Source organism: Lotus japonicus, chromosome 1 (genome assembly GCF_012489685.1).
Source record: "Lotus japonicus ecotype B-129 chromosome 1, LjGifu_v1.2".
Classification (NCBI taxonomy): domain Eukaryota; kingdom Viridiplantae; phylum Streptophyta; class Magnoliopsida; order Fabales; family Fabaceae; genus Lotus; species Lotus japonicus.
The window spans coordinates 78680948-78701535 of record NC_080041.1 but is presented as its reverse complement, the minus strand read 5'-3'; the positions used below and the strand labels follow the sequence as shown (position 1 = coordinate 78701535).

At 39.4% G+C, this 20588-nt stretch overlaps 1 long non-coding RNA gene across 5 annotated transcripts; it reads right to left on the bottom strand.

Moving 5' to 3' along the window:
* Positions 1 to 13481: 13481 nt before the first annotated feature.
* Positions 13482 to 19179, bottom strand: LOC130715745 (uncharacterized). Of its 5 annotated transcripts, none has more exons than XR_009011759.1 (9): positions 18632 to 19179; positions 18478 to 18506; positions 16857 to 17452; positions 16615 to 16689; positions 16469 to 16530; positions 15804 to 15987; positions 14566 to 14730; positions 14195 to 14313; positions 13482 to 13877 (listed from the first exon to the last, which is right to left on the bottom strand). It is a non-coding gene; the product is annotated as an uncharacterized LOC130715745 (long non-coding RNA). The 5 variants fall into 5 exon arrangements; XR_009011760.1 differs by lacking the exon at positions 14566 to 14730 and having other exon boundaries at positions 16615 to 16703; positions 16857 to 16896; positions 17260 to 17452; positions 18632 to 19149; XR_009011758.1 differs by lacking the exon at positions 14566 to 14730 and having other exon boundaries at positions 16857 to 16896; positions 17260 to 17452; positions 18632 to 19147.
* Between the last annotated feature and the right edge of the window lie 1409 nt (positions 19180 to 20588).

Below are 20588 nucleotides of genomic sequence, written 5' to 3'. Positions count from 1 at the left end.
CCAGTGGTCGACATTTCCAAGAAAATGGAAGCACAAGACCCTCTGGAAGAAGTGGACCTGGGAGATAGCTTAGAAAGAAGGCCAACATACATCAGTGCTCTTATTGATCCGGAGCTAAAGGACAGGATGGTGAAATTACTCAAGGAATTCAAAGACTGTTTCGCTTGGGATTTATGATGAAATGCCTGGCCTTAGTCGAGAATTGGTGGAATTAAAGTTACCCATCAAAGAAGACAGGAAACCGGTCAAGCAATTACCCAGGAGGTTCCATCCAGATGTGTTGGTGAAAATCAAGGAAGAAATCGAAAGACTCCTTAGATGTAAATTTATCAGAACGGCTCGATATGTGGACTGGTTAGCCAACGTGGTTCCAGTGATCAAGAAGAACGGAAAGATGAGGGTTTGCATTGATTTCGAGATCTTAATGCTGCCACTCCAAAAGATGAGTATCACATGCCTATTGCTGAAATGATGGTAGATTCAGCTGCTGGTCATGAATACTTAAGCTTGTTGGATGGTTACTCAGGCTACAAACCAAATCTTCATAGCAGAAGAGGATGTGTCGAAAACAGCTTTTCAATGTCCTGGTGCCTTGGGGACATACGAGTGGGTGGTCATGCCATTTTGGGTTGAAAAACGCTGGCGCGACCTACCAACGGGTAATGAATACCATTTTTCATGATTTTATCGAAACTTTCATGCAGGTTTACATTGATGACATTGTGGTGAAATCCCCATCAAGGGATGACCATTTTGTTGCATCTAAGGAAATCCTTTGAGAGGATGAGAAAATATGGCTTGAAGATGAATCCCCTTAAATGTGCCTTTGGTGTTATTGCAGGTGATTTTTTGGGTTTTGTGGTGCATAAAAAGGGCATCGAGATCAACAAGAACAAAGCTAAAGCCATTCTCGACACTAGTCCACCAACTAGCAAGAAACAACTGCAATCATTATTGGGAAAGATTAACTTCCTAAGGAGATTCATTGCCAACCTCAGCGAGAAGACCAAGTCATTTTCCCCACTTCTTCGACTTAAAAAGGAAGATGCGTTCCGCTGGGAAGCAGAGCACCAAAAAGCGTTCGATGAACTCAAAGTGTACTTGTCCAGCCCACCTGTAATGGCACCACCTATAAGAGGAAAGCCAATGAAGCTGTACATCTCTGCCACGGATGGAACCATTGGAAGCATGTTGGCTCAAGAAGATGAAGATAGCAAGGAAAGAGCCATATTTTACTTAAGCAGGGTGTTAAATGATGCAGAAACTCGATACACCACGATCGAGAAATTGTGCTTATGTTTGTACTTCTCTTGTGTAAAGCTGAAATATTATATAAAGCCAATCGATGTAATGGTTTTTTCTCATTATGATATAATAAAGCACATGTTATCCAAACCTTGAAGGTATGAAAAACGGTAGAAAGGGGGGGGTTTGAATAACGTTTTCAAGATAAAGCTTCCACCTTAAAGATTTTGACAAAATCTTTCGAGAACTTAAGTGCTAAAGATAAGAGATAGAAAAGCACACAAGGATTTTATCCTGGTTCACTTGATAAATCACTCAAGCTACTCCAGTCCACCCGTTAAGGTGATTTCTTCCTTCTTAGAATGAAGGCAATCCACTAATCAGGTAAGAGTTACAACTGCACTTGAAACCTACAAGTGACTAACAATTACACTGACTTAGCTCACACTAAGATTCACTCTCTTAGTCTTCTCTAGGATCCGATCAACCTTGATCTCCTAAAGGAACTAAACAAACAGTTTATCAAAGAATTGTTTACAAGAGATTTGCTTCTAAAAAGCTAATAGTAAACTCAATGAATTTCAGATGAAAGAAAGCTTAGAAGAATTTGAATTTGTCTTGCGCGTATGTGAATGCTTCTAGCCGCTTCTTTCAGTCTTCAGCCTCTTTATATACTCCAAGGATTAGGGTAGAGCGTTGCATGGGAAATGCTACCGTTGGAGGGCAGTTCTGGAAAATCCAGCTTCTGCTATGTCTGAGACTGTTAGGTAGGTCGTCAGGGAGGTACAGTTGCTTTTGTACTTGGATAGCGACTTGACCTTTAAACCTAGGAGACTTCTGATCAGGGGAATGCTTCATATTGGAACTTGTGAAGCCGGTTGATCAGAGTCAGAGGGAAAGTCCAGATCCTCTGACATTGTTTCTTCTGATTCTAAACTCAGAGGGAAGTACATGGTCTTCAGAGTATCTTGCTTCTGGACATCAGAATTTCACTAATCAGCTTCTGGATCTTCAGAGTCTTCTACACCATCAGAATATCTGAGCCTTCAGTGTTTCTTGGTTATCAGACTTTCTGGATCTTCAGAACTTCTAGTGACTGAGTCCACATCAGAGTTTGTATAACTTCAGAACTTCTGAAGCTTTTCCACTGTTCATACTGAACATGGTGAATGCGAAAGCGTTGCTTGGGTCGCTCTTTATACACAGTGCTTCTGATTTGTGTGAGATTGAGTTGAGGTCAGAGCTTGTAAATAGCACACTCAGAAAAACACGTTAGAGTACCACAATTGTTCATATCAAAAGGTTAACTTGTAATCATCAAAACATAGAGTTGTACTACTAGATCAAAACTTGATCTTACAAACCTATCTTGCATAGTCGAATTGGTAAATGGGCTTTAGCCCTAACCGAGTATTCACTAACTTATGCCCCACTAAAGGCAGTTAAGGGACAAGCAATTGCTGACTTCCTGGCAAATCATACTTTGCCTCGAGAAATCGTAACTTACGTAGGCATCCAACCTTGGAAGCTATTTTTCGACGGTTCCAGCCATAAGAATGGCACCGGAATCGGGATGTTCATAGTATCCCCAAGGGGCATCCCCACGAAATTCAAGTTTAGGATTAAGAGTAACTGCTCAAACAATGAGGCTGAGTACGAGGCATTAACATCAGGCCTCGAGATCCTGATAGCCCTTGGGGCAAAGAATGTTGTCGTAAAAGGGGACTCTAAGTTGGTAATAAAGCAACTTACCAAGGAATACAAGTGCGTCAGTGAAAATCTAGCTAGGTACTACACGAAAGCTAGTAATTTGTTGGCCAAATTCGACGAAGCTAGGCTAGGTCATGTTTCCAGGGTAGACAATCAAGAGGCCAATGAATTGGCACAAATCGCGTCAGGATATATGGTCGATAAATGTAGGTTAAAAGAGCTTATCGAGGTCAAAGAAAAACTAAACCCCTCTGACCTCAACATCCTGGTCATTGACAATATGACACCTAATGATTGGAGAAAGCCAATTGTCGATTACTTGCAAAAACCTGTGGGTACTACAGACAGAAAGACAAAGTATAGGGCAATGAGCTATGTCATCATGGGAAACGAGCTATTCAAGAAAAACGTCGATGGAACACTACTGAAGTGTTTAAGCGAAGACGACGCGTTCATAGCAATCTCGGCCGTTCACGATGGGCTATGTGGTGCCCACCAGGCAGGAATCAAGATGAAATGGATCCTATTTCGACAAGGGATGTATTGGCCTACTATCATGAAAGATTGCATGGAGTATGCCAAGGGGTGCCAAGATTGCCAGAGACACGCAGGGATACAACATGTGCCAGCAAGTGAATTACACTCAATCATTAAACCATGGCCATTCAGGGGATGGGCTTTAGACCTAATTGGCGAAATTAACCCATGTTCTTCTAGGCAACACAAGTACATAATAGTGGCTATAGATTACTTTACCAAGTGGGTAGAGGCAATTCCTCTACAAAATGTTACCCAGGACACGGTGATCGATTTCATTCAGAATCACATAGTTTATCGTTTCGGGTTACCTGAGTCACTTACTACAGACCAAGGCACAGTATTTGTAGGCCAGAAAGTGGCATCATTCGCGGAATCTTGGGGCATAAAACTCCTAACCTCGACTCCCTATTACGCTCAAGCGAATGGTCAAGTAGAAGCGGCCAACAAAACATTGATCTCCTTGATTAAAAAACATGTTGGTCGAAAACCTAAAAGATGGCATCAAACATTGGGCCAAGTGCTTTGGGCTTACAGGAATTCACCTAAAGAAGCTACCGGGGGCAACGCCATTTCGACTAGCATACGGCCAAGAAGCGGTGTTACCAGCGGAAGTATATTTACAGTCATGCAGAATTCAAAGGCAAGAGGAAATTCCAAGTGAAGACTATTGGAATATGATGCTTGATGAATTAGTCAATCTCGACGAAGAAAGACTATTGGCGTTGGATACCTTAACCAGGCAAAAGGATCGCGTTGCTAAAGCTTACAATAAAAAGGTTAGAGTTAAATCTTTTATGCCCGGTGATTACGTATGGAAGGTTGTCTTACCAGTCGATAAAAGGGATAAACGCTATGGAAAGTGGGCCCCAAACTGGGAAGGCCCTTTCATAGTCGAGAAAGTACTTTTAAACAACGCTTATTCGATTAAAGAATTAGGAGGTCGAAATCGATAAATAACGGTAAATGGCAAATACTTAAAAAAGTATAAGCCAACGTTGCATGAAATAAACATCGAATAAGGAAGCAAGAATAAGAAAATAAATAAAGTAAATTGCCAAACTCGAATGTTTTATTAATTAGAATAGAGCATTTACAACTATGGCAAAGAAACTTTAAAAAGGGGGATTGGCCCTATAACTATCGTATTTGGCCCTAAGAGGCTCCATGCGCCTCAAGACATCCTCTTGTTGGGATTTCAGTCTCGATTTCTCCTGTCGAAGATCCAGCTCCTCACGGGCAGTGGAAGAAAGCTTGTCCACCAAGGCTTTCAGAGCTCCCACATTCCCCTCAGGGTCCGCTTGGTTCAGAGCAGCCTTCAACTCTTCAAATTCTTCCGTCTTCTCCTCAATTTGATGTTCAGCAAAGAACACTCGAGCAGTAAGCTCCCGGTGTTCTTCATATAGGGGTACAGCTTCATGCAGGAGGCCCAGAAACTCCAGGAGAGGGGTTTTTACAGAGGCAATAATATTCCTCTGCAAAAGCTGGTTAATGAGCCTGGTAAGCTCTTCAGCCAGAGAAAGAGAGGAATGCAATTCCCAAAACAAGTCTTCGTCAAAGGCCAAGCTCCGGATCTGGTTAAGAACACGACGGCTAGCCATGGTTGAAAGGGTGTGTAAGAGCAGGAAAGGAATTCTGGAAAAGAGGCAAGGGAGAGTTTGAAGAAGTTACTGAAGAGAAGTAACCAAGAATGCTCTATTTATAGTATAACAACAAAGGAGTGCATTAATTAGTGGCAATCAGTTGCCAACTCTTCATCTTATGGTTACAGGCCACATAAATTACCACTACCATCGTAAATGGCTTTGGCCTTTAATGAACAAAGACTTTCATTGAATCAAGAAAACGTGGTATAAGATGGCAATAAATTGGCTTATTTCCCAGAAACCAAGTAATGACTACGTAAGGGGATGCAAGGGAGTTTGAACGGTGCAACAATAAGCGAATAGCCGTCAGAATAAATGCACAATGGAAACTGAAAAGACATGGCAAATTAAATGTCAAATTATATGGCCTACGTGCCAAAACCATTGTCGAAATATTACATGCAAATTGGCATCGAAAGCCATGGTTAAAATAGTGTCATCATTACATATTGATAAGAGAGAGTCCTAAAGCAGGGATTTAAAAGAGTTCAAACGATCAGCGAAGGTGGCAATCTTGGCATCGAGATCCTTCTTCACGGCCTGGTCAACCTCCAACTCCTTGATAACATCTTTTGTCGAGATGATCAGAGCCTTGGAGTCCTTAGTAAGCACATCCAACTGAGCCTTCACAGCAGGGCCTTCCTCGACCAAATCAGCTCGCTTTTTCTCCAACTTGGTAATCTCTCGATGCAGCTCCTCAAGTTTAGTGTCGACTTCAGAAATTTCATCTGCAATTAAAACCTTCCTAGCAGTGAATTTCTTGAAGTCCTCTTTCATTGCTGCAACTTGAGCTTTACCATAAGAGACTTTTGCTTCCTTAAGGCTGACAGCTTGACCAACGTCCTTAACTTGATGAAAAGTGGCTGAAGCATCCACTAAGAAGGATTGAAGGTTGGCCAAAGCAGCAGCCTGATGAGAATCAAGTTTTTGGCCAAGAAGGAAGACGAGCAATTCCTTAGCAGCATGGCTCGCTTGAGGATCAACTTGGATCTGGTCGAGAAACCCACTGGCGAAAACAATAGCCTTCAGCCGACCCATACTCTCCTCGATTTGCTGAAAATTGGCCACCCCACTAGATTGAGCAGTCTCAGCAGTGGAATCAGCTTGATGGGGTGGAGAATCTCATTCCAAGGTGCCATCGAGAAAGCCGTCCAAAGCTGCCAGCGGGTCCTCCTCAAATAAAGTGTCGAGCTTTTCACTAGACACATGAGATGAAGAGCCACCCTTGGCTTGAGGCGAAGGTTGCACAGTGGCAGTCGATTTTGGAGGAGGCATAGGGTTATCATCCTTGCCTGGAAGAGGTTCTGCTTCGCGAATGGGAGAGATTGCACCTTGAGTTTCCTACAAGAAAAACCTCTTTAATGCCCTTTTCGATAAAGTAAAATGCATATTAGAGGAGCCAACAAAACATGAAAAATATAAAGATACCTGGCAAGCAGATTCCTTAGAAGGGCTCGAGTTGGTGGAGCTTCTGGAACGGCGGGGAGACTTATGACCAGATTTGCTCCTGACCTTCCTCCTTCCCTCAGATGTTGAGGTCTTTTTAGCCGAGGATGCGGCCTTGGGAGGTTTCTCGACACCTTCAGCTTTGGATTTTGCAGGGTTGGGAGCTGGAGAATTCTCACGGGATGGAGGATTGGAAGTGGAATGCTCATGGACATCAGCCTAAAAGAAACAAAACAAACAAGAAATGATTCAGATTAGGAAACCACAGGTTAAAATGTCACAAGGTACCCTCGAGAATGGAAAACATACCTGAATGGCGGCGTCGCCACCACCTTCTTTGTCATCGACTTCTGGTTGAGCATCAGATGCCAACTTAGAAGCCCCACTGGTGGTGGAAACACCAGCCCCTTTGGCCCTCTTCTGACTGGCCGAAGCAACAGGCTTAGGTTTCCTTTTTCGACTCTGTCGAAGAATACGTTAGTTCATAATCCAAAGAAATTGAAAAGAAAAAGGGAAAAGCATGAGGAAAGTACCTTGAGCTTGTCAGCAAGACTGACATCATCATCCTCATCATCATCATCATCATCCTCATCACGACTGGCTTGTCCTTGGAAGAATGAGCCACTGGGGAAATAACTTGAGGAGCTGGTCGGGTAATGACTTCAGCTGTAAACAAAAGAGAAATTAAGAAGTAAAACAGGAAAACCTAGGCCAAGTCGAAGTATTACCTTGACCAATACGCATGTTCAGCGATATGTGGTTGAAGATTTCGACGGGCACATGATACGGAAAGTTCCATAGGTGGTACTTAGTCCAAGTCACTCGCTTTCGAGGAGGTAGAGCTTGATTGGCCAACACATTTATGTTTACATGGTCAACCCATTTAGGCAAGACCGGTGGAAAGGCCAATGCAAACCTACTCGTAGGCAAAGATGGGAACCTAAAGCCAGTTTTTCGAATAACAAAAGATAGGCCCTCCTCACCAGGAGGAACAACTAACTTGGATTTCTTGGCTTTAAATTCCCATTTTTGCCTTAATACTTGAGCTGCTTTCGCAACCGTATCTCGAAGGCGAAGAGTTGGGTAATATACCACACCAAAGAACTCTTGAAAAGATCGAATTTCTGCCAGGTGCGTACCTTTGGTCTTCTTCAGATCCTGCTTCTGCAAAAGAAAAGCATCTGTCATGCATTGCAGACAATCTACGAGGGGCTTCGAAATTTGAGCCCAATACTCAGACCACCAGGCTTTGAAAGCATTAGTGGCATAATATGAAGGAGCGTAAGTGAAGGGGCTCAGGTTGAGGAGTTTCTTGTTATAAAACTGAACAGTCGTGTCGAAAGCAGGAGCCCTCTTAATAGCTCCGGGGTACAGGACTAGACTCTTGTCAAATAAAGTGTTGGGTAGAACTTGGCTAAGCCCAAACTGTCGAGAAACCAATTGAGGGTTGTAGCCACATAGAGTGTAATCACTGCTAGCAAAGCCCACAGTTAAAACCCTAGGAGATAAGAGGGTCCTCCAGAGCGTGATGTGGTGTTCTTTGGGCAATGCAGAATCATAAGCATTAGGGTAAGAATTCCTCAGCCAGAAAGGGCCACGAACAGCCTTGCTGTAAGGAGAGAAACTGGAACGATAATGCTTCAACTCGAGAAACATGGTAAAGTACTTTCTGAAATCAGCTTCAAAACTCGACGCATCATAAGCAGGGGTCAGGGTCTCGAGCCTGTGGGCATCAATCCTGGTGTTAGAAACAGTTGGAGGATTATCTTGTGCCGGCGGAAGAGATTCGAAGACTGCATTCAACCAAAGTTGAAACAGCCAAAGAGGTCCAGCTGCATTCAGAGAGACGGTCTTGGTATTCCGGATATCCTCGACAGCTTCATTCAGCATTTGATAGAGGTTGCCAAGGACAAGCCTAGCCATAGCGAGTTGTCGACCCTCGTGAAGTAGATTGGCTAAGGGCAAAAGCTTGGCAGGAATACGCAAAGACTTGGTGCAAAAAACATAAGCAGACAGCCAATACAGCAAGAAAGCGACATGTTCAGCATCAGACACCTCACCACTCTCGACATAATGGTCCTTAATGAATCGACTAAAAGAAATGTTGTCAGTAGGAATCGAGATGCGTTTAACAGTGGCAGGTGCAGAGTGATAATCATCACCAATGGGCCATAATCCGGTGATAGCAGCAACATCCAAGAGGGTGGGGGTGATCATGCCAAAGGGAACATGAAGGCAATTAGTGGACCTCTCCCAGAAATAAAGTGCACTTAATAACATAGCAGGGTTATACGAGATTGGAGATCTCGACAGCTGAATCAAGTCGAGAATCCCGACATCCTTCCAGTGTTGCCTCTTATCTTCCTCAACCCTATCTAACCATTTCAGGTAGGCTTTGTCGTTAGCAGAGGGGTTAGGAGGAGCTGAACGAAAGGCTCGTTTTGGGTCGGAAAGAAATGGCATACGGTAAGAAGGTTGAAATGCCAAAATAAGCTCCTCTCCCCTAACGCTAGGGTGAAATGATTCATGTTCTTCAGGGAGACTATTGGGCCTATCATGCTTCACTACTTTCAAAGGACCCAAAATGGCGCGTAAAGTACCATTAACAGAGAAAGGAATGAGTACCTGGGATTTCCAGATAGCTCTCTTCTCTGCTTCGTTGGGGGGTTCCGGGATTGCCACGCGCCTGGATTCATCCAGCTTAAGCTCAGTGGCCAACGGAATGGTCTGCTCAGGATTGGAAGCCATTGAAGAAAACGGTAGATATTCCAGAGAAAACAGAAGAAGATGAAGTGAGAGCGCTGGGGGAAGGAGCTGAAGGTTTGAGAAAAGAGTAAAGCTTGAACGGGGAATACCAAGAGGGTATTTATAAACAGAAGGGCAAACGAACTCAGGCCGCATTGAGCAGTAATTTATAAAAATTTGGGGTCCAAGCGATTATTTTATTAGTTAAACTCATGTCACCTCTCAGCTTTTTGGCATAGGTGAAATCATGGCCCTAAAAAGGCTATAACTGTCAGCTAGTGGAGAAGTCATCAGACGTTATGGCTGCTGATTGGACTTGAAGATCGAATGGTCGAGAGCACAAGGTACTTGAATCGTTGGAATCGAACGGCTGCGATAAAAAATGCTTGGTGTCTTCAAGCTAAAGCAGTCGACAACCAACATTCTTGGGGGGCAACTGTTAAGCTAAAAAATACGAGTACTACGACTCTCGACACCATGGTGCAAAGGTGGGTTCTCGACAGAAAGGGTTATGGCGAAACCGGCAACTCAGCACACGGTGTCCCTCAAAGTCAAGTTAGTGAGAGCTATATCTCGACAAACTCAGCAGATGAAGAAATCTCGATCATCTTAATGGAAGAGGCAGTTACCGAGTAACAAGCAACTACAAGCACGTGCACATACCCACGATGCCACGAATAGCAACGGTTGCCCACGACTCAGAACCATCCACGTGGCAATAGAGTCACGTGCGCGAAGACCACCGGCTAAACGTGGGGCATGGCGCCAAAATTCAAAACCCACGAAGCCATCATGCATCCAAGAAAAACCGCCAAGAACGTGGGCAGGAACAGCACTATAAATAGAAGAAGCAGCAGCAGAAAAAGGGGTTCCCAACTCAAACTCTGAAAATTCACCAAAAGCTCCAAATGTCCGCATCAATGAGACTCAAGGAGCACAACGTGATGATGGAGGAGTATGTTGCAGAACCAACGCTTTAGTTTTCTCGTGTTTAAGCTTATTTAATTCCCAGTTCCTTTATGCATTTTCTTGTCGAGATCCACATCTCTTGTTAGTTTTTGTGTTATTTTATGTATGTGACTCCTTTGTAATTGACCCGTGTTTAATGAAATTCAGTTCTGTCTAAACCAATTCGTTTTTTTTTTTCGAAAAACACACACACACACACAATACTTTGGCAAAGCGTTTTCTCAAAAGGACCCTGAATCTAAACTTCCTTTAGTCGAACTAAGAGGATATTTGTTTACCAAAAATCCACGTAAACACCTACAAAATATGCAACTTCCATATGCAGCTGCTGTTAATGATAGTAGCAACTAGCAACTTCCAAAAACACTAAACATTTATAATGTGGGGTTTTAGAACCGGAAATTTGAACATAATAACATGAGTTTTTGACATATATCGGGTTCTAAAACTTCTTATGCACCAAATTTTTGAAATCTGGTAACATGTTTTCTAATATAAAACCCGATAGCTCTCATCATGACTATTGACTAGCAGCACTAGTATCACTAGTATTATACCCGTTTGTCCGTGCGATGCACGGATAAATTTGTTATGAATGATACTGTTAATCACAATTATTGAGTATTTTATATATGTGAATAATTTAATATTGTATTTACTAAGACGTCTATCTTTAATCAGTTAAACACTTATACGTTGTTATTTACTTATGTTTTATATTTCTTATATGTATATACTCCCTCCGGTCCTATTTATAAGCATGAAAGAGAAGAAAAATCTTGGTCTTTTTTATAAGAACCAAATGAAAGTTTGAGCTATATTAATTAATTTTTCCAATGATGCCCTTATTAATTCTAACTTGTAAAATGTGTCTCATTAATTATTCTCTCTCTTTTCCACTTTCCAACACTAATAACAAAGGGTAGTTTTGGAAGTTCATTTTAATTTAAGACAAATTTAATGCATTTTATCTAGTTTAACTACATTTCTTAAACTATGTGAATTTTTTTTTTGTTGCTTATAAATAGGACCGGAGGGAGTATATGAATTAGATGAGTTTCAAACGTTAATTGTGTTTGACCCATTGTCGACTTGTATTGAGCATATTCATGAGTCTTGACTAATAAATAAGACCAGAAAATAACTCAACATATATCATTATCTAATGGGAAAGAAAACTATTGATAGCAAAACATCACACACAAAGTACAGCATAGTATTTTACATAATGTCTAATGGAACAAACCAAGAAACAGGAAATTGTCTTAGGTGTGTACTTTAACATACAATTGCCTATAAGAAAATCAAATGAAGAGATTTCGCATTCTATATTATGCATAATTTTCTGAGTGAATCTCTTCTACCATTTTCCAGCACCCCAGAAAAAGTAATTATGAAGCTAGACATAGGCATAGCTATTAACTTGATGTTAAGATTCTTTGGATTTCGCTTTCCTCCTTCTGTTTGTTTTGCTCCTGTGAATACTTATGCTCTCGTGAGTACTTCAGCTGTTATGTTATGCTCCAAGCTGTTTGTGGGAGCTGGCCAAATTGTTTTTGACCCTAAATCCCTGATGAAAATGTACACAAATGTGTTGGAGGAGCGGTGATTGGCAGAGATGGAAAGGAGGTAAAGTTTGAGGTGGAGGAGCGGTGATTGGCGGAGTTGGAAAGGAGGTAAAGATTGATGAATAGAGAGCATTTTGGTGCTTAAAATTGTGATGTTTGATATATTTATTTCATATCTGAGTACTGGAGTTGTAGATACCAGATATTTCTGGTCAAACCGTGACATGTATTTTCAAAGATAATTTTTAACATATATCTGTATTCTCAATTTTTCATATTTTAGGTTTGTTTTTCTCCATAAGATTGGTAAGTCAGTAATCTTCTCTATCATTGTATAGAAGCTAAGATATCAGCAATTTACTAAAGTGTATCTCCTTCTTATACTTTTGCACCGTTGCTTGACAATTTACTAAGGAAGCCACTAATCAAAAAGTTTATGTATAAGCCTAACTTCAATGCATGATTTATTGAGTTAGTTTACTGGAACATAGAAGGAAGGACTGTGCATAACTTTATCTCATTCATTTTGAGACATTCTTCAATTTTTCATGAAAAGTAACGCTATAAGTTGTAGCACACCTTGAAAAAATAAACCCAAAAGAAAAAATTATCCAGTACAAAAGTGAAAAGAATCCAAACTATATCAAGAAGAGCTACAATTTAGTGAGTGTTGACCTAAAACTAAAAGTAAGCATAAATCTCTGTCACGTTGAGCACCAGTAGAGTGGGTAGAAGGATAATAAACAGGGTCATAGTGTTAAACATCAGAATCATCATCCAATGCAAACTGCTCCTTCTGCATTCAAACACCTTAAGCATCTCCTTCCACAATTTGAAGCAAGAAACATTCTGCAGAATTGGTACAGCTAGCAAAAATCCCTTTCATCTTTCCTCCTTTCCAATTTCTAACTTTAAGTCAAGACAACTTAATGCTAGAAAATAAAAGACATGTGTATATCTACCTTCTAAATTGTTTGTTCTAATTAAGAATTGAACAGAATTTTTAACAGGATAGAATTGAGTGAATGATCCATTGTAAGTAAGAATGAAAGGGAAAAAGAAATGAGAGAGAATGAGAATTGTGATGAGAAGAGAAAAGAGAGAAATATAAGGTGTAAATAGTATTGAGGTGTGAGATGTTTAGCCTACAATAAACTTCTCTTACTTTAATAAGGTTTTTCTTGGTTCCTAAGTGGGCTACGCAGAGACATATTCAAACTACTCATGTGAAGAATAAGAAAAAGAAACATAGGTATATTGAATTATCCTAAAGGAATAAGAATTTTTTAAACTAAAAAGAAATACACCAAACACATACAATGTATTTTTTTAGAGAAGAAAAGATCATGAATTGATAAAAAGAGAATCTCGGGAACAATCTCTCCCAAGTGAGATTAGAGTCTAGCACAAGAGAAAACATAAAGGAAAACAACAAAGAGTAAAAAATACAAACAAAAACAGCACAAATAAAATAAGATCAACAAACAGCAGCAGCAAGAAAAAGGTAGCAGCAGAAACGTGACACAACAACAACAACATCTACCCTTTTCATGAAGACCTGCTGCACCAGCAAACTAAACAAAGGCAACAGCAATAGCAGAAAAACAAAGGACCATAGAAAAAACAAACAAACACATACAATGTTGAGTAGGGTTTTTTTAATCAAGGCAAGGGAAGTACAACTTTCATAGCAACAAAATGTAGAGCCACATAAAGTTATAACAAAATCCATACATCAATAGATTGCTAATCCAACTGGAGCCAACAGTACAAATACATTTGTGCTTGTTTCAAAAAAGTGAAACTGTAATCTCAGTAACATCTGACACAACTTGATCATAATCTGAATTTAGTTTCTCATGTTCCCCTTGTTTCATTTCACCCTTTGCAGGCTTGGTCAGCACCAAAACACAGCAAGTATGCCTCTTTGTTGCTCCTGCGCTGGCAAGGTCCTCTTTAGATTGAAACCATTTTCCATTTCATGAACTGAAGTCACAGCAGTTGCAACATACTTGTAGTATAAAAAGGGTAATCAATATAGATTTGTCATAAATAATAAGTCAATATTTAGTATTCATAAGTAACAAAAATCCAACACTTCTAAGGCAAATGCCATTTTAGATTGATTTTACGCAAGATTAAGCCACAAATTTCTGCCTTTATTGGCTATACCAGTACTAATATACCTTCTAGTTGACTCTCATTCAAAATATGTTGCCATAAAATGTTCAGCAGTAGCCATGGTTTCAAGCTCATCAACATTGTAAAATTCCAACATTTCATTTAAGCCATTCAACCAGTTAAAAACAAATAAACAGAGAAAATTACCTTAGCATCAATCAAGACAAGTTGCAAATTTAGAAGGTTTAGCAGTAGGTACCATCTCCCACCTCCTTATAAATCGTGGTCTGATCTTCCATGCTTCTCTATCATGGTTTCAACCTCATCTACAATAAGAGAATTCAAACAGATCAGTGAAATGAGATGAAATAGAGGGGGATTCAAGCAGAAGGATTGGGATATAGGAATGGTGTGAATGACAGTTTAGAGCATGGGGTATTTATAGCCAAAATTTGAAAGTGCACTGACACAAAAAGACCTCAATGAGCTGACAGTATTCATCATATATACATGTGAAATCTCATTTAACATTGTGAATTGTGAAATCCCATTTAATGAGGATTTGGATTGATACTGACCATTTGCTAAAGGATTCAACCTTTGCTGATGCATTCAACCATAGTAGTTAGGGTTCTCGTGAGGAAAAATCACATATGAACAGTGGAAGATTTGAGCTGTCAATACGCGATTGATTCTACCATAATCAGCGGCAACGTTAGCTTCAATTACACATCAAGCGGCGGCTGAAAGCAATTCATCATCAGATCAATCAGAAAAGACTCTATTGATGGATTGGTGAGAAGTAGGTTGAAAGAGGAAGGCTAACACGCAAGAACAGCTAGGGTTTGAGATTCATGTGAAGGAAAGGAAGGCTGTGAGAGAGGAAACGAATTCAAAAGGAGATTAGTCGTACGGAGGAGTGGGTAGAAACGCAGAGAACACACATGATTAAAGAGATAGGGTTGATGATAGATTGGGGAGAAACAGTGCTAAAGTTGGAAACGACGTCGTTCTTCCCTTGTTGAGTTGAAAAAAAAAAAACAGAATTAAGTAAAGGAAGGACACTTGTCGAAGGGTAATTGGCGGTTATATAGCTACAGTAGTGGAAGAATAAGAAGTAGTAGATATAATACATATTTAATTACTTCTCTAAAGACACATAATCACACACTATACACATTGGTCTATGGCAGACATCAAATCATTTTAAGATCTCACTTTATCCTCTAACTGAAGTGCAGTTACTTGCCTATTTTGTAGCTCAGTCACTTTCTGATCAATTTTCTTCTCAATATTTGATATAACATTGCATAAGGAGATATTGAAATCCCCAATTATAGAAAAGCATAAATTCAAAAGTGCAATACATTATGCAACCCAGGAAGTTAAATTGAGAACCTATCAAGAAGGGTCAATTGGAGGTGGGGGGTCCAAGATATAAATGTAGGAACTTTACAGCATGAAAATATATTGCCAACATCAAACACGATATGGAGACTCTTAAGAAGGCAAACTATGATATCAGTTCTGATTTTGATGGCCATATCTTAGTTTTAGCTTTTTCTACTTCACCTTATGTCTCTTGCTTGTCGCAATGACGCTTAGTTGTTTTTACTGGCTCTCAAATTTGATCATTCCTAGAATAGCTTAAAATTTGCCTTTTATTTTTTCTTCTTTCTTGAGTTAGTTCTCATCCTAGGAGATTATGTTGCTTTCATTTATAACTCATGAACTTTCCACGTACCCAAATCAATAATGAATTCATAATGCAAATTAAATTCACAGTAAAAATGTGAAAAGTCGAGGAAGGAGAAACCTAGATCAAGAAAGCAACTGATTCTATCTCTGGTAGAAGTTTGTTCCTACTTCTTTTCCTCTTCACTGCTCTATGATGGCATCCACTCCATAGTCCATATACCCGGTAACCAAATCACTTGAACTCCCTTGAATGCTCTGTCTCATAAATTGACTTTTTAAAAGCAATAAATCAATCTCACACTCTGCAGAACATAAACAAAGAAATTAGTAAGGATAAACAATCTCACTAACCTGTGTTTATATAACAGATGAGATATGCTACACTAATGGAGCATTCGTGTGTGTGGCGGAAAACAGGGAGTACAAAGCTTTGGAAGTGACTGTTGTTAAATCAACTAGATTATAATTCCCCCCTCTCTCCTCTCTCTCTCTCTCTCTCTCTCTCTCACATTTGGAGCTTTTTATCATAAATTATTAAAGAATCAATAGAATTATACATTGGAAATAAATGAAAATGATGCTAAATAAATTTCCAGAGGAAACACATAGGTTAGTCACAAAATTAGTGGACAATCAATATTTTTTTTGAAGGATGAAATGACTGATTAATTTTTGAACTCAAAGCTTACATTACCCACCTCCCACCTTTATCTTCTAAGCAACAACTAATACCAATTGAAAAACACACTTTGGAAGAGAACCATGATACTTGAGTAAACCAACCTTCAATTAAACACTTTCCTTTGCGTAGAAACCCCCTTCACAAAAGATGCTTCAACTTCCATCTGAAAAAAAAAAATGGTTCTCATGAGTTAGGTCAGCAAACTGCTAAGATGAAGCAAAGACATTGGTACATAATTGAAGTATACCTCTTCTTTGCTGGCAGGTATAGGTACAATATGGTGCGAGGCGTGGAACATGCTAATATGGTACATACTCGAGTCCTGAAACCAGATTGCTAATTGAAACACATGTAAGAATGCCAATAAACTAAAAAGCAAGATAAAGAGAAGGTTGAAGAAACACAAAAAGGTTGCAATATACAAACCAGTTAATAAATAATAACTATATTATCATTTTCAAGGTAAAAGTTGATCCAACTATAACTTACCTTTCTCAAAGTGAGGACTAAAAATATTCTTGACAGTCTCCTTGCATCATGCAAACCAAGCACGCGTTATATGCACACAAATGAAGTAATGGAAAATCAGGCTAGAGAAGATAAACACAAGGATTATGTTTTGTAAAAAGGAAGGACTTCATTACCAATATCTTTTGTAAAAGCATTATGTTTGATCAATTTAGGAACATTGAATTTAAAAAAAGCATCGTCTGGCGGCTTTTTTGTAACTCAAAATCAAAAAGGAAATGTAACTTCATTACCAATAACTTTTGTAAAAGCATTATGTTTGATCAATTTGGGAACATTGGATTTAAAAAAAGCATCTTGAAATCCCACACATACAGTAATAAACACGAAAAAAAGAGATTTAAACTCAGAGTGAGTACAATACCCCATCAGAACTTATAAGATCATCTCTGTAACCAGACACATCCTATGATGATTCATAAGATTCATCCTCTTCCTCATCTTTCTTTGGATCAACAATCTTTACTTGTTTTGCTGATGAACCGGCAGCAGCAGCAGGTTTTGCTGTGTTAGCAACCTTGGCCTCTTCAGCTTTTGTTTCAGGTTTGCCACTTTGCCTAAATGAAGATAATTATTAGCTTTATGTGTGGAGATACATAGAAATAAGAGAATATGAGAAATCAAACAGATCAGTGAAATCAGATGAAATAGAGGTGGGGGGTTTCAGCCCTCTAAATAAATGAGAGAAAAAAGATAGACTCTCAGCCCTCTAAATACAACAGGAAACTGCATCAAATCACCAACTCTTCCACTCTACACCAACAAAAGCTTATGAAGCCAGAAATCCAAAGATAAAAACTTCCTTACGAATTGAATCAGAAATGTGATAAAAGTTTTCAAGTTTGTAAGGAAAAAAAATGTCCACTTTTTCTTTTCTATTTAGTGATCCAGTGAAGAGGATTTGTTGTTTGAAACATAATGAAGAAGAAGAAAATGGAAAACCTCACAGAATAGAAAAGAAATATCAACTGAAATTATAAATGACCAAAATCGTGTATTTAGAAAAAGAATTTCTGTACACAGTGCCTTAAGTGGCACAAAAGCTAGAATCAAAATCCTATTCCTCTTCCTACCAAGTTGTGAACATAGAAAAATCACATAATTACTTTGAATTGGTCCTATCCTACTCTGTTAAAAGTAACATGCCATGAATATTGAAAACTCTAATTTCATAAAAAAATTGATGAGGTTTTTTTTTTCAAAAAATGAGTGTTATAAACATACTCATGCCATGACACACTGGACCTTGGTACAAAGCCAAAGTCATTAGTATACAGAACAGAACAATGGACCTTGGTATATCTTAGCGTGGATGCCATAGTTACAACACATAATAACTCCACAAAATATCAAACAAATCCAAGAGTTTCTTCACACATAAATTTACCGTGCTAATAAATTTAAACACCATTGAGCATAAACCTCAGCTTGAAGAAGATTGATTTGGATATCAATTAGCGACGTGTTCTTTTTGTTCTTATCCCTCAGTTACATATGAGCATTCAGATTCAGACCTCAAAATTGATGAGGTTAACTCAGAACAAATGCATTGCATGAATTTAAGAACTTGAAAAATTATTACCTCTAAATCTGAGTATGCGATGTAACCTCCTGAAAATTCAAATACAAAAAATCACAAATCAATCAATTAAGAATAGTATCCATTATAATAATCCAGACTCAACCACAGATTAGAAAAGCGATCAGACTTAAGTAAGAGGGTAGAAGACAACAACCTGTGTCGCACACAAACTTGGGTGAGAATCAGAGATGACCCAATTGGGAGAAGTGTGGTTGAATGAGAACTGAGGGGATATTTATAGCCAAATCGATCTGAAGAAACAAAAGAAGCCTCTAATGTGAACCGGCGGCCGGCGACGTATTGACGAAATCAGCGAAGACGTGCAAAAATGACGAATGAACAGTGGATAGTTTGAGATGTAGAACCGTGAATGGTTCCACCATATACAAATCGTCTGGCAAACAGCAACCGGCGGCGGAAAGGAGCCTCATCAGATCAATCAGAAAGGATGCAATTGATGGATTGGTGAGAAGTGGGTGGAAAGAGTAAGCCAGCTAGGGTTGATTGGAAGGAAGGTGATGAAGAAGGACGACAGAGTGGGTAGAAAGAGAAGGAAAACACGTTAAGCATAGTACGGCAGAGTGGGTTGATTGGAGGTGGAAGATGATACACGCGAAAGAGATCTGTGAGAGATGAGGAAAAACTCAGAAACGACGTCGTATTGAGGCTGGCAATTGGAAAAAAAAAATTAAAAAAGAAAGGTCAGCAAAACCAAGCCACGTGTCAAAGCGTAATTGGTGGTCTTCTAGCTACAGTAGTGGAAGAATAAGAAGTAGTAGATTTTGTGTTCAGAGGGCTTGAGTTAGGCCTAAATTTATGGCACCGGCTGAGGGAAATGGCTGTCATTATTTGGTATCACGTGTTCAATGTAATGCTATACAATTTGCAATTGACTTTTTTCACCAATTCAGTTTATTTTATACAAAAAAAAATTGTGAGAACATGATACTCATCATCAACATTCGGTGACTAATTTTTTCATGCTCATACCAAACAATAAGCAGGTAATGATAAGAAATTGTTATTCAGACCCCCCACAGCTATTTAGACCCAATGAAAAATCGAAAATCCGAAAATGCTCATTTCGAACGCACCCTTGTAGTGTGTGTTTATCGCACATACTCATGGAGCGACGTAGACGCACCTTGAACATGCGTTGTGAGCGCACGTTCAAGGTGCGATTAAGTAGTGCCAGAGTTAATGTCCCCGTGTCTGACTATATATACATATGAAAGGCACATATACGCATTTAGTGAACTGCGTTAGGCGCGCCGTTACAAAGTGCGTAATATGCGTCGCTCTTTGGAAAGGCGTTACCATCGCACACTGAAAGTGCGTTGGTCACGCAGTTTTAAAGGGCGAGATTTTGCAGAAACTTGATAGAAACAAACAGAAACTCCAACAGAAACCGAAACTTTAACATAACAGAAACAAAAACTTCAACAGAAACATAAATGTTACATTATAATCTATCATTGATACATTACAACTAATATGAAAATTTGCAAATGGACTACTATAACATCACGAAACTAATCTTCAGCGAGATTTATGATTCCATCGATCTTATGTATGTCTACATTTGCCTTTCGATAGAGTTCGTTAAATAGGGCCATGCGATCCAGGTATGGTAGCTGCCAACCACGAGCTTCAACAGTACAATGATACATCCATTGTGGATTAACCGTTGGCAAAGGAAAGTCACTTGAAATAAGCGCCTACAAAATTATCAATTATATTGTTAAGTATCTCATAAAGTTCATGTAATGTAAGGTAAATTCATACTAAATGTAATATTGATCAGTATCTTCACCCAATGATTGTTGTTGACAAGGAGTAAACATATAATCTGGTGCTCTGACGGATGTAGCACTGGACCGGTGAGAGGGAAGTAGGTGGCGCCCCCTCGATTCGACAAGGTCACAAACACAATCTGGTACATCGTAGCAACAATATGGCCCATATTCGGCACGCATAACTACTTCTCCTCCGTTGAAAACTCATTTGGAGCAAGATGCAAGACTTGTAGTACTTTTTCGTAATGTATGTTGGTGCCATACATACCATGATAAACACCTTGTCGTAATCTAAGCTCATTTATCATGTCTTGT